Source organism: Crinia signifera, chromosome 5, assembly GCF_055691185.1.
Source record: "Crinia signifera chromosome 5, ASM5569118v1, whole genome shotgun sequence".
Classification (NCBI taxonomy): Eukaryota; Metazoa; Chordata; class Amphibia; order Anura; family Myobatrachidae; genus Crinia; species Crinia signifera.
In genome coordinates, this window is record NC_139221.1 from 308,104,978 (window position 1) to 308,120,275 (window position 15,298).

The 15,298-nt window shown below is 44.2% G+C and overlaps 1 protein-coding gene across 1 annotated transcript in view; it reads right to left on the reverse strand.

Annotated features, from left to right (window-relative positions):
- TAC1 (tachykinin precursor 1) overlaps positions 1-359 on the reverse strand; it is a 40,585-nt gene extending 40,226 nt beyond the window's left edge. The window contains exon 1 of the mRNA XM_083189476.1: positions 153-359. The gene's annotated coding sequence lies outside the window, so the exon portion shown is untranslated. The remainder of the gene's footprint in view (positions 1-152) is intronic.
- Positions 360-15,298: the final 14,939 nt, after the last annotated feature.

Consider the following 15,298-nt stretch of genomic DNA (forward strand, 5'->3'; position numbering starts at 1 on the left):
ACACACACACGTGCTAGTAATGATATCCAGTACAGTACCACAGTAAAGCAGCTCTGCAGATAACGTAGGAGAAAGAATCGAACACTTATCAGTGGAAGTTTTCCCTATTAAACTACAGTAGCTGAAGGCTGCAGAGCAGGATGATTACTTACTGTCATAGAAGGCTCAGCAGGCACTGTCTCTCCAAGCGTGTGTGTGTGAGTGCGTGGTATAGTACAGAGCACTCCTAGGAGTTCTACACTATATATAAGAGGAGATGGGCAGGACCAGAGAATGCTCCTGTTTGCTAAATCTAATTACCCAACTGTAACCAACTCTATTTACCATATGGGGACTGTGTGACGTCTCTACAGCAGCGTTCCTTATCAATATTACATTATACTCGGAGGCTTTCCCATGTCTAATTATTTTTTTTTCCAAGCCTCCCTCTCCTCTTCTTTGTACCTCAGAGATGAGAAGACAGTGCCCCAAATAATTGACCCGTGAATGGAACGTAACGACAGCACTTGCAATTAAGTCACGGTGACATCATTCTCAGAGAAACGATGCCCAAGTATGCCAATTTATTGATTGCATCCTACGGCGGTCTTTTGGTGACATGAAATGCGTCACCGTGGATAAATTACTGCAGAATTACTGCACCTCTTTATGCTAATGGAAGGCTATTTAAATATAATAGTATGAGTGAGAGTGATTCATCAAGGTCTATTAGCGATATGCAGATTGTCCAAGACTTAAGTGGGAAGCTCAATTGTGACACAAGTGTTACCCCAAAAGAGTCTGATTAATCATTATACCCAATCTAGACATGAATGGAAATCGTTAATAGAAAAAAAAAAAAAAAGACATAAATCCTGGCATAGACTTTTTTTTTCCAACCTATATATGGAATAAATGAAAACTATGAATTTATAGAGGGGTATTCAATCCCAGATTGCGATTGTTGGGATGTCCCAACAGTCAGAATCCCGGCCCTTTCCGGTGGCTTACGACAACACATCAACAGTCGGTATTTAATGTACCGACTGTCCAGTGTCGGAAACACCGTAAATTGTTGGAAACTGACGCAGATTGTTGGCAAAACGGCGATGAATTCGATAGTCCGTCAGGGATTGAACGCCGGCCACGGAATTTCAGGGAGAATCCATAATTAAGAGTGAGAACCTTTCAGTATAGAACAGGTAGTTCTCCCGAAAACTGTAAAGTCGGTGGGGCCATGATGCCAATTGCATAAGCAAGCCCCGCCCTCTTCAGTAAGTCCCAATGCGTAGGTGTGATTGATATGAATTTACACTACACAATGAATTACGCAGATACCTGATCATAGGCGTTTACAGAAATGAGGGTGTGTCATCCCGGGTGTCCAGGTGTGGCAAGGCCAGGGTCTGCTTCTCTGGACTCATGCTTCCTGGCCTCGCAAGGTGGCCTGCAATGGCCAGCTTGAGTAAGCAGAGGCTTGCTCAGCTGGTTGTCTGCGGGAAATGTTGTAACCAATGGGAGCACAGGTGCAGCAAGGAGTTGCCTGACACCTCCTTCTGTATTTACATTTTAAGTGGACAGATTTTCAAATCTGCTTTGGTGTGCCTTTGCATATCCCCCCACTGCTGGATGCGGCCCATAGTTCATGGAAGACCAGATTGCAAAATCAGATTGCATTGAATTATATGATCTGTGCGTGATACACTGTAATCAGTGCTATTTTTCAGTTCCTAAACCTCGAATTAAATATGACATCATCAGGATCTGGGTTCCAGAACTTGTTCTGGGCCAAAAGATGAATGTCCCCTGTGATTGCCTTCATTTCTAAATACACTTTGGGGGTTATTCTGATTCACTGGGAAAGGCACAATCACTCTCTAATGGACAAAACCATGTGCACTGCAGGGAGGCAGATGTAACCTGTGCAGAGAGAGTGAGATTTGGGTGTTTTATTGTTTCTGTGCAGGGTAAATACTGACTGCTTTATTTTTACACTGCAAAATAGATATCAATTTGAAGTACAAACCCCACCCAAATCTAACTCTCTCTGCACATGTTACATCAGCCCCACCTGCAGTGCATATGGTTCTGTCCATTAGAGAGTGATTGTGCCTTTCTGAGTGAATCAGAATAACCCCCTAAATCTCTCTCTCTCTCTCTCTCTCTCTCTCTCTCTCTCTCTCTCTCTCTTTCTCTCTCTCTCTCGGACTCCTGGACCTATTTTTCCAGAAATATAGTACTGACTGTAATGATTTTTAGAATTATAAAAAAAAAAATGGGGGACATTTACTAGGATGTGTATTCTACTTCACATGTGATGTGACTAATCAGAATCTAATTCTTATTTATTTAGCACCCTCTAGAAAATAGTAGACAGGATATGATTGGTTGCCCATAGCATACACATCTTAGTAAATTTCCCCCATTATGGCTAGCTCCATTCGTAACAGGTGGCTAGTCCGTGTTAAAAGAGAAAAAGATCCTAATAAGTAAATTAGATTGAACTACTTTTAAATTGAATATCTTCATTTCCCACATTTGTATCAATTCATATTTTTGCAATAATCACTTGTGAAGGCTGAGAACTTCCCTGAGCAGAAGACTCTAATCTAGGTCATTACGTGTGATGGAAAACGATTATTCTTAAACATCCTACGACCAGGGCAGCCGAGAGGGGGGGGGGAAGCGGGTACTAATTACCCGGGCCCAGGCCCAGGCCGACCCCTCCCTTCCCCCTCCGTCCCTCTCAGGTAGCAACAGTAGCACACACTTCTACAGCATGTGCTGTGCTGATAGCAGGCTCAGCATGAGTGTCTCACTGACAGCGAGTGAGCTCATACTGAGCCTACTGTCAGCACAGCACATGCTATAGGTGTGTGCTGCCTAGTTTAGCATTTTTAGAGGTTTCTTTCACCCTCCTCTAAACATTTTGGGGGTGTGGCCTAAGGCGGGAGGGGGCCACACCTCCCACACTTAGGCCACGCCTCCAAAATTTTACCGGGCCCCGACATTCCTCTCGGCTGCCCTGCCTACGACTGATGTATGACATTGAGGTTTGCATGATAATTAACACTTACTTAATTTAAACTAAAATAACGACTCAGAGACTTACAGTAGGTTTGGCAGAAATGTTATCTGTAATTTATTTAAACCTTTTTAACTTAAATGCTTGATTAATAGAATTAATATAAGACCCGAAGCCAATTAACCTGACGTTCTTTCCAGCCATACAGCCAACGCAAAGAAAAAAACACCCGACATCTTAACAAAAAGGGAGGGAGAGCTTAAAGATCTGGAAAAAGAGGGAGTCCTCCTCTTCCTGAAACCTATATGATAACTAACTGCTACTGTAACTATTGGATGCAAGCAGTACTATTTTTCTGGAAAAATAGGTCCAGGAACTCCAGGTCTGCGGGTGGATTAATTAAAAAAAAAAAAAAAAACTTATATAATAGAGAGAGGGAGGGAGAGATAGATGTATATATTGTATTTAGAAACAAAGGCACTCACAGGTGACTTTAAAATAAAACTTATCTTATAAAAAGTACATTTTCAGTTCATGATGATGTCATATTTAATTGGAGGTTCAGGAACAGAGTTCCTGCAGGTTCCTGCTGAAAAATAGCACTGGATGCAAGTCACATGCTTCCCCAAGACCATAACAGCCTCGAATGTTAAACCCACTACATGCCTATTTCAGCCATTCCTGTCACATATGAGGCATGGTTGGAACCAGAAGCCATGGGCCTAGAGGTTAACTCAAGAGAGGACTCTGAGAACTTGAAGGCATGAACCAGAATATGGGGTACTTATGTAATATCTGGGCTCCCGTTTTTCTTATGAGACCGCGTCCGCTCGCCACGCTTCGGGCACTATATAAAATCTACTCCATGCGTAGTTGGATAGTAGGGGTATGAAAAAATGGGGTGCATTTAACATGGGAGCCCAGATAATACATAAGTACCAAATATGGTAATTGGGCAGGAATGCAGAATACAGGAAGCAGGTAAGTATAATACAACGTCTTTACTAAACACGCAGAATGGTAAATGGCAGTGAAAAGACTTGCAATTGGTAACTTGAATAAATGCAGTAACGTAATAATATCACACAGTCATTGGCATGGCTTGAGATGTATATACATTGATGGTCGGAGGCAATGGGTGCAGTGTAAACACTGATGCAGTTCTTAATGCAGGTATTAACTGTGAAGCTCAATAAATCGGAGGGTTCCTTACTGTGGAGTTGGTTCAGGAACAATGATGGAACTGGAAAAAGTCCAAAGAACAGCAACAAAGCTAATAAAAGGGTTGGAGGAATTGAATTATGAAGACAGATTGGACAATTTGGGATTGTTTACACTAGAAAAGACATTTAAGGGGGGGCATGCTTAACATGTATAAATATATCAGGGGCCAATATAATGAACTGTCAGCCACCCTCTTTGCTTTGAGGAAGGACTCTAGGACATGAGGGCATGAGTTTAGACTATAGGAAAGAAGATTTCGTACCCATAAAAGAAAAACCTTTTTACGGTCAAGGGCAGTACAATTTTGGAACTCTCTTCCCGGAGAAGTGGTGTCGGCAGACACAATAATTTTTTTTTTTAAATAAGTTGGACAATAATCTATTGGGCAAAAACATTCAGGGGTAAAAATAACCATTCAAATCTGTGTATAATTAAATCAGATTTCAGTTATATAAGGGATGAAGCAAATAGATCATGCACTTTAATAATCAACGTTCAACTTGATGGACGCAAGTCTCTATTTAGCCTTAACTACTATGTAACTATAATGATGGAACATCGATGGAAGTGAGTATAAATGGTGGAACACCAATGGAGCAACAGCCTAGCTGGGAATCTATTGGGAGATTCAGGAGTTTGGTTGGAACCATTGAGGCATTGATATGGAATCAATGGTATCAATGGTGGAACACCGATGGAGCTTGGAATCAATGGTAGAACACCAATGGAGCTTGAAATCGATGGCAAAACAAGGATGGCACGGAGGTATTAATGGCGAAACACCGATGGAGCTTGTTATCGATGGCGGAACACCGATGATGTGGAGGCATCACTGGCAGAGTACTGATGGGACTTGCAATCAATGGCAGAACACCTATGTAGCTTGCAATCGATAGGGGAACAGTGATGGCATGGAGGTATCGATGACCACCGATATTGCCAGGCGAGCTGCACACTGGAATATACACAGGTCCTTGGAAGGAGCAGGGTCCACTGGAGCAGGAGCACAGCAGGGGTTTAATGCTGGTGGGTAACAGGAGTGCAATGAATCAGCTGGAGCTAAATGAGTTAATCCCAGGAACACTGGAAGGAGCCAGACTGTGCAGCTGAATATGACTAGACAGTCTTTGGAAGTAAGGCAGGGTTACCTAACTGACCCTCTCCTTCAGAGAGAACATGCTCTGCTCCTGGACTCCACTGGTAATGTAGGAATGCCATCACCGGAGGGGAGCTAGGTAATTGATAAGAAAGGTGTTTCACCACAGGTGCTGGCAATCATACATTACCAGGGAAGTCAAGGAAGAGAGCATTTTCTTCCTGAAGAAGAGTGTCAGGTAGGAAGTAAGGCTTGCAGGTAGCAGCTACGCTGCAGACATCATTGAACTGGCAATTTCCCAGGTCTCACCTCAGTATACTTATAGCAGCCAGTGTGTGGTGATTGGTTGGGCAATTAGCAAGACATGAATACACCCAGGATTGGCTATGAACAAACAGGTGACTATAATGGACATTGCTGCTCCCATGTCCAAGGAAGGCGGGAATCGGTGTTTGTACAGCACATGATTGTGGCCTATGATAATGGTAATGGCAGTGTCATGGAAGCCATAGGAGACTGGAGCTGACAGGCAAGGATTGCTGCAGCTTCACGTGATCTCTAAAGAGACACTTTAACACCCTCAGTGGTGTTTTTTTTTTTTTAGGGAGTGCTCCTCACAAAGGTCTATTTAGGAATACACCTTAGAACTTAAAATAGCAAAAGGGCAAGCTCTGACATTTTAATTCTATAAACACTATCTTTATTTTTCTTGTTTGAAACACCATGCATGTTAAATGTTGTATGTCATTTTAACCCTCTATTTCACCTGACAAATTCACTCCCTTTTGTTTCTCAAAAACGGACTGAGGGTAGACGCTGATGTTTCATCATCAGCACCTCTCCTACAAATGATTATATTGGCTGCCTAGAGGCCAATCAGGAGCCGGCTTTCTCGGCTCCTGATTGGCCGCTAGGCGGCCAATGGAATCATTCGGAGGAGAGGCGCTGAAGATGAAATATCAGTGTCTCCCCTCAGTCTGTCAGTGGGTACCGGCAGGAATAGTCTGTTTGTTTATTTAAAGAAGACCTGGACTACGTCGGAAAGAAGAGGACAAGATCTTCGACAGGTACCCCTATGGATTTATTCAGATCCTGGACCATGGAGCCCCGGACCCTGGACCATGAAGCCCCGGACCCCAGGCCCTGGAGCCCCGGACCCTTGAGCCCCGGACCCAGGGACCTACCTACAGGCTCAAGATAGGTAAGTATCTGTTTAAAAGGGCTTTGGATGTATTAAAGTTTTATTTTTCATGTGTCAGTGTGTGTGTGTTTATTTTACAATTTTTAACTAAAAGTACCAGCGGGCCCTTTAATGCCCTGCATGCTGGGAATTGTGGTTCTCCAAGTCCCAGCATGCGGGGAGGCTTGCTGGGACTCATAGTTCCACAGTATTAAACAATAGTATGTTCTATATTTTTACACCAGTTAAACAGCCCGGTGACCACAGCCCAGGGTCATCGGGGACAGCACCAGGCTTCAGCCTGGTCAGGTAAGTCCTGGAGGGGGGGCCCCTTTATTGGGAGGTCCCCACTTTCCCAGGGCCCCTGGCCAGGCTGACTGGTCGGTAGGGTGAATGTCTTTGCCTCATATAATAAGTGTCCCCCGGCTGTGACATTACCCTGCTGGCTGGTTGGGCCTGGGGCTAGTTCTTAATATAAGGGGGACCCTTAGTCATTTTGTCCCCCATATTTTGGGAACCAGCCCCGACCCTGAAGCCTGGGGCTGGTTTTTAAAATCGGGGAACCCTTATTTGGCCGGTTTCCTGATTTTTTATTACCAGCCCCGGTTCTTTCAGCCTGGTGCTGGTTACGGCTGTGGGGGGGACCCCACGCCGTTTTTATTTATTTATTTATTTTTATTTTTACACTGAAGCCAGCACGGATTTGACTGATCCGTGCAGGCTTCTGCCAAATATGACGTGTATTTTAAAGTGTATTTGTGTAAGTGTAAAGACGTATTTGCCCAGCCATTCGCGTCCGTTTTACGCCAATTAGCGGCCGTATTGAAAATAGTATACGTAATAGTAAATCCGGAAGTACCATTCTTTTGAATGGTGATTCCTGTCATAATCTATCGATGGTGTATTCATTCGTATTTGTAAATACAATTTACATTTGTATTTTCCTCTGAAAATACAATTTTTTTTCAAAGATTCATCTTAGTAAATTTCCCCCACAGTATTAGGTTGCTAATTTCTATTGACCAGTGGAAATATAATTAACTGTTTTGAAAATATTCCTTAAATCGCTTTGGCAGACTATTGAATGATTCACTGAATATGCTCCTTACAAAATTGACCCTAATTTAACTAAAGCTGAGGCAGGGGCCTTGAAAGACTTGGAATCATATATTGACATCATAGTCCTGTCTGACGACAAAGGCATTGTTATGAAGTGTATAGAAGATTATAGGGCTGAAATTCAGTTCCACCCAGCTGATTGGGAGACATATTTGAAATTGCAATTTGATTCAGATATTAGTTACAAACTGGAACTATTTGATAAACTTTAAATTCACTAAGCAAACTAATAGGACCTTACAGAAAATCTGCAATGCATTTTGGACAAAACATCCTAATGTCCTATACACACTACCGAAATGGCATAAAAATACCACCAAGCCATGTGGAAGACCTATTGCGTATGCTCGGGACTCTATCATTGAAACAACGTCTCAACTTGGATTGTGTCCTACAGTCTATTTTGTGTGAACAAGATACCTTCATAAAGGATACTGAATTTCTGAAGAAACTTATGGCTACTCAAGATATTTTGTTGGGCAGATTGTTGTGTTGCTCAGACATCTTTAGTCTTTATACTTCTATACCTGAACAAGTTAGTATGCTGGTGATGGAGAAGGTTCTCGAATCTAATCAACAAACCTTCATTTTTACTATTATGAATTGTTCCTGACATTTTTGGACCTGACTTCTTACAGGAACTATTTCCTTGTTGCCATTGGCTTCCGGGGCATACTTATAATGGGTGCAATGTGAGTGGTGCACACAGGCCCCTGATTCCCAGAGGGGGCCTACATGGCACACACTGCACTGAATCTTTAATACTTACCATCCGGAGCCCCGTGAAGAAGGCAGCAGTGCTGCTGGAACCGCCAGAAAAATGTCCGCCTCATCATTTCTCTGGCAGTTCGCACATATGCAGTAGAGTCTGAGTGCTCTAGTGCTCAGACTCTACAGCGCTAGGTGGCGGGTGCTGCTCCAAGCAGAGAGCTTCCTGTTTGGCTTTTATCTGCAGCAACGATAGTGTGCTATGGGTTTATCCCATTGATCTCTGTCTTTAAATTCTTAAAGGTCTCAGCGTTTCCAGGCCAAAGGAGGAACACATTGTCAATGTATGCGGTGTACATTAAAATGGGTTTTTATAATTGTCTGGCCATTGAAAAACATATGGGCTTCCTGGTTAAACATACAAAAAAATTTGCATACAGGGGGCTGGAGTCTACCAATAAATTCACAAATACTTACAGTACTTGTGAAACATTTTATTGGGATGTTAAGATTACAGTTGTGGTTGTCATCATTGAGACAGGTGTATGTAGCAAGCTTATTTATAGGACTTTTTTTTGATGACTTCTTTCCATCATCCCGTTGCTCTTAAAAAAGTCTGGCCCTGTCTCAAATTATTATAATTGCAGTAATTATGAGTGACCAGTGTAAAATATCTTCTGAGGTAGATAAGCTTATTCATACGTTTATCTAAAGAGGATATGACTCAATGAACATGTAGGAACAGAAACTTAAGGTATTGAACATTTCAGTATCTTACCTTTTGAGTCCTATCAGGAGAGAGTCAGATACAATTATTACTTGGACTAGTAACTTTAGTTGCTAGACCGGTCATCAGATGGACAACAACATCCATGTGGCCTATTGAGTGTATGGATAGGGCTCTTCCTTTGTTCAAAAATAAATGACTGGTGGCAGCATTTATAAGAGGGAGTAACCTTAGGAATTGGCTCTGTATTGGGGATCCCACCAGGGGTAAAAGTGGGGAAGGAATGGGGTGGAACTGGCTTACACACCTGTAATGCTAGGGGGGAATTAGTTCCACCCTCACAGAACCTTCAACAGAAAATCCCAATGGCTTCCTTTTCTGGCATGACATATGCAATGTCATGCCGCCATTGCCACTGAAGTGAAGAGCTACTAAGAGGAGCATGTACTGTGAGCATGTGTATAAGGGCACTATTGTAGGCTTTATGTGTAATAGGCACTATTACAGTGGGCATTATGCATAACGGGCACTATTACTGTGGGCATTGTGTGTATAAGCAGCATTACTACTGTGGGCATTATGTGTAAGGGGCCCTACTATTGAGTGATGTAAGGGGCACTACTATGTGTCATAATGTGAATAAAGGACATTAGTAGGTTGTGTAATATGAATCAGGGGAGCTACATCGGAATAGATTATAATGTGATTATAATTGTGCTACTGTGTGGTATTATTTGGAGGTACTGTAATGTGACCATGTCCCTCCCCTGTGAGACACCTGTGCTTTATAAATTATGGGAGGATGGAACACATTTTTAGTTTGCAGGGGTGCTGAAAACCCTGGCACTGACTCATGCTCCTCCTAATGGGTGGGGGTGGTTTATGGGGGGGGGGGGGGGGGGTGATCTGAAGAAATGAGTACCACTGCCTCCCAAGGTCCACTTTAAACCCTGTATCACTCAATAGCCTAAAGTCTACAAAAAAAGATCCTGGGTTGGTACTGCAATTGTGCAGTAATTGTGTGACCTGTGGCATTCTTGTAGCTTGAAAACTATTTAAACATCAACACTGTGACAAAAAAGGGGCATATTTTCTCACTTGTAATACCACCTTTGCTGTTCATACCATATTATTGTTTGTCCTTGCCCTGTACAGGCTGGCTTTGTATTGCTTAAGCTGCCCACCCTCCAGTGTGTACTCGGAGAGAGTGTTCAGCACTGCTGGAACCTTGTGAGTGATCGTTGTCGGAGGCTTCCTCAAAATGTTGAAAAAATTATGTTCATAAAAATGAACAACAAATTTCACAAGGAAGACCTTTCCCACCAATTCCATCGCAAAACACAGACATCGCTCATGGAGGATTCCAGCAGTGAACTTATATTTTGTGATAATGAGGACTCCAAGCATGTACACACTGATGAGAGTGAAGATTCGGATGGCGAATGATGACATCAGTCAGTCTGTACCTTATTGTGGGGGCCCAAACGACCAGTAATTTCAGTCACAGGTCTGCCAGTCCCTCTGGCTGAAGTTACTGGTTTGTCAAGTGAGCAATGTCCTATTACAACCTAAGGGTGGGTGGGCGTTCCCAGGGACAATTCCATCTTGCACCTCTTCTTTTTCTTGAGATTCTTCTTATTAAATGGTGCGCTATTTTGAGCAATGCTTCTTTATTGTGGGGCCCAAACGAACCAGTCATTTCAGTCACAGGTTTGGCAGTCCCTCTGGCTGAAATGACTGGTTTGTCAAGTGTGCAATGTCCACAAGGGTGGGTGGGCGGACCCAGGGATAATTCCCTCTTGCACCTCTTTTTTGCCATTATGTGCTTTTTGAGGACTACTTTTTCAAACTGCCATCCTGTTTGCTAATCACAGAGCTGATCAATGAGATTATTATATGGATCGCTTTTCATTATTATATGAATGATGCACTATTTTTTTGGATCATTGTTTCTTTTGTTGTGGGTGGGCCCAGTGGCAATTCCTTCTTGCACCTCTTTTGCCATTATGTGCTTTTTTGGGACCTATTTTTTTTTTTAGGCGGCTTATTGGGTATTAAACTAATAAGGTACTTGTTTCCTAGCACGGCGCCCACGATATTTAGTCGTATGGCAAAAATTGTATACCATTGTATATGGCATACAATGGCATACAATGCAATGCGATGCGGTTTTAAATTGTATAAGCACCCTAATGGGTTTTTTTCAATGTGAAATGGTACCCCTATACGATTTTTAATTGTATAAGCACCTTAATAGGTGCTTACAATGTTAAATGCACCCCCACGCCAACGCCACTATCAACGCCAACCCGAAGCGTGGCGAGCGCAGCGAACCTGTGAGGGGCGGCGGTATGCATCCTCCGACCTTTTCATACCCCCACTATCCACGCCGGCGTGGAGTTGATTTTATATAGTGTGGCAAGCGCAGCGAGCCACCGAGCCCGAAGCGTGGGTTGGAGGACGTGTACGCTTCGGGTTAGCGTTGATAGTGGGGGTGGCATGGGGGTGCTTTTAACATTGTAAGCACCTATTATTTATCTTATTAGGTGCACATTTTACATTGAAAACACCCATTAGGGTGCTTATACAATTTAAGGTTCTTGTGTAGTTTCAAGGCGCTGTGCTACTTCCGGGTTGTACGCTCGCCAAACTATCTAAAATAAAGTAACTTAACTCCATGCCAACGTGGATAGTTCATACCCCCACTATCCACGTTGGCATGGAGTTGATTTTAGATAGCGTGGCGAGCGTAGCGAGCCACCAAGCCTGCAGCGTGGGCGAGCGAAGCTGGCGCCGTGAAACTACTACAAGTACCCAATTTAAAATCGTATACCATTGTATATGCCATACAATGGCATACAATTCGATGGTATACAATTTAAAATTGTATAACATCGGCTAAAATCGCATTGCATCGCATACCATCGTATGCCTTATGGTATGCAATGCGATGGGCGCCGTGCTAAGAAACAAGTACCACTGATAAAAACAGATACGCAGAACAAGTCAGTGCTGCACGAAACGCCCACTGCTCCTCGGCTGCACATCCCAAACGCGATCAAGCCAGATAGGGTTTTGGGGGGGCCTAGTACACAGAGAAGAGGCTTTTTAAAGATGGCAATCAGCGGCTTATGATCAGCCTCCACTTTAATCACATCCTGGCCATATAGAGAATAATGAAAACGGGAAAAGCAAACACAATGCTCAAGCACTCAAGTTGTACATAATTCTGCTCAGTTGGATTCAATGCCCTTGAAGCAAAGGCAACTTCCCAGTCCAGTTTTAGCAAAATGACTCGGTATGGTGACTGACTTGGTAACATTATAATATTTCAGCACGGGTGTAACTGTGACCAAATGCTTTATTTCCTGCACTGCCTTGTCATGCTTCGGAAGCCAGTGCCATATTGTATCTCTGTCCAGAAGTCTGCGCAGGGGTTCACCTACCTCAGTAAAGCGAGGCATAAATGTGGCTTAATATGTCACAAATTCAATCAAGTGTTGTACAAACTTTACATCAGTGGCTTTGGCATTCCGAGACCGCTCTAAATTTTTCAGGATCAAATTTTAAACCTTCAGATGAACCTCTTTCAACTTAAATTGTAGCTTCTTCACACTAAGGCCCTTATTCTGATTGAGTCGGGCGGCTGCGTGTGTGGCCGTCCGGCCAATGTTTTGTGTTTGCGCATGTGCAGAGGCGTTTCTGCACATGTGCGAATGCCTCGCACGTCCAAACACGGCGTGAGTTCCGTGCAGAAAATGATCGTACAGAACCATCCGAGCAGGGGGTGGAGAGCGGCATGAAGGGCTGTTTGGGCCGCGTTTCATGGGTGTTCCCATGAAAACGCTGGGTGTACCTATGGTAATACCAGGGCCGTAACTAGGGGGGGGGGGCTAGGGGGTCACGCGCACCGGGCGCTGGAGGGGGGGGCGCAATACTGTCACCTTCACTACAGCCTGTACCCCAAGTCATCTGTCCGCCTTCCCCCCTCATCAGCGGCGAGCCGCGGGTCATCCGCAGCCCACCGCACAGCCCAGCATTGTGACCTCCCCCCCTCATCAGCGGCGAGTCGCGGGTCATCCGCAGCCCACCGCACAGCCCAGCACAGTGACCTTAACAATATCAGTGCCTGCCCGCTGCAGGGGCAAACGCAGGATTTTCAGAAGGGGGTTTCCAGAGGGGCGGAGCAAATCACGGAGATGGACACTTAGGTGACCCAGTATATGCCGGGTCAGTTAAAGTATTATAGATAGACCAAATGTATATAAATAATAATAATATATATATATATATATATATATATATATACACACATATACACACACACACATATATATATATATATATATATATATATATATATATATACAGTAGGAGCAAGTTTCATCTTTGCTCCTTTGGCCATGGCTAGCCATGGCCAGCCATGGCTATTCTATTGTTCTCAGCTGCAATACGTATTGTATTGCAGCTGAGAACAATAGAATAGCCATGGCTAGCCACGCCCAAAGGAGCAAAGATGAAACTTGCTCCTACTGTATATATATATATATATATACATACAGGGGCGTCAACAGCAGTGTAAACCCCTGGGTGTAGCAATGTATTGGGGCACCTACCAATCCTCCAGCGGTATGGGTGGGGGAAGCTTTGATGTCCCCCGGGTGGTAGGGGGTATTATATCAACTGCTCAGCATGTAGGGCCTGGATCAGTAATTTCCACTAATTACCCCTTTACTGCACAGATGGTGGGAGATGGGGTGGGAGAAGGGGGCATTGGGCTGAATGAAGGGGCCTTGATACATAACTTCCAGGGTGGTAGAGGATGTTTAATATGCAGAGGAGGGGTGTATAGTGGAGTGGGCTTATTATTCATAATTTTCTGGTGGGAGGACAGCTTGCTTGACTGCAGATATCTCCAGTTCCCAGAAATAGATTTCTTAGATTTTAATGGAATTAAAAACTAGAGAATCCCACCTACCAAATGGTATTGGGGACTAGGGGATCAGAGTTCAGGAGGCAGAGCAATCTGCCAACGAGTATATAAAACTACATACCAGGTGTGTGGAGCTGGAGCAGTAACCAGCAGCTGGAAGGCTGATATCTCTAGTTCTGGAACAGTAGAGACAAGCTGCTAGTGTCCATGAAAGGTAGAGAGTCCCAGCTTTTGGAATATACCCTCAGAAAAACTCTAAGTTAGACAGAACCTGAAATATCTGACTGGGAATAGCAATTAACAGGCTTGGATGGGGACCACTGCTTTGAAGTCAGATATCTCCGGTTCCCAAGGGCCGATTTTTTTAATTCTTGTACCCATTGAAAGAGGAGACCCTCAGCTTTCAGCCTGGGGCCCTTAGACTCCTAAGGGGGGTTTCTGGGTATTCAAAACCCCCCCCTGCGTTCGCTACTGCGCTGGGATGTTTAACTGGCAGTGCAGTGGGCAGCACGAACACCGTGAGCCCCCACAGCAGGACCTCATTGCACTCGTGACTTATTGATGTCACACCTAGGGCGCCAGAGGAAGGGGGCTGAGGAGCAAGTGCCGCCATCCTGAGCATGTACGGGTAAGCCTAAAGGAATTGTAATACATCATAGAGAGGGGAAGGGGAGCCCGGGCGTCTATCTGAGCAGGCTGTAGCCTGTGAAACAGTGACAGGCTGCTGCTGAGATCGTGCTGAGTGTTTGTGCAGATTCACGCAGCAAGGCTACAGTGTTTCAACATGCCAGCTTCTCCAACCCCTGGGCAACGAGCACAAAATGCTTCCCTTCCCCCGGCAACAGCCATAAAATGCCCCCGCCCCTTGTGGCGATCCCCCTGCACCAACCAGCATGTGACCCCTGGCATCAAGCATGTGACCCCTGGCATCAAGCATGTAACCCCTGGCATCAAGCATGTAGGCAAGCAGCACTTATGTGCTATAATATATACTGGGCATTACGGTGTGTGTTATAATGTGTACTGGGCATTATGGTTTGTGTTGTAATGTGCTCTGGGCATTACGGTGTGTTCTGGAATATGTACTGGGCATAACAGTGTGTGCTGTAATGTGTAGTGGGCATTACGGTGTGTGTTATAATGTGAATTGATACTACTATGTGACCACACCACCCCCCCCCCCCACCCCCTAAATTTTTAGCGCGCGCCTTCGGCGCGCACTGTCCCTGTTTCTAAGTTCTTATACTTTCTAGTATATATGTATCTTGATGCGAGTGGACCAATTGAGGGATAATTTATAAATATAT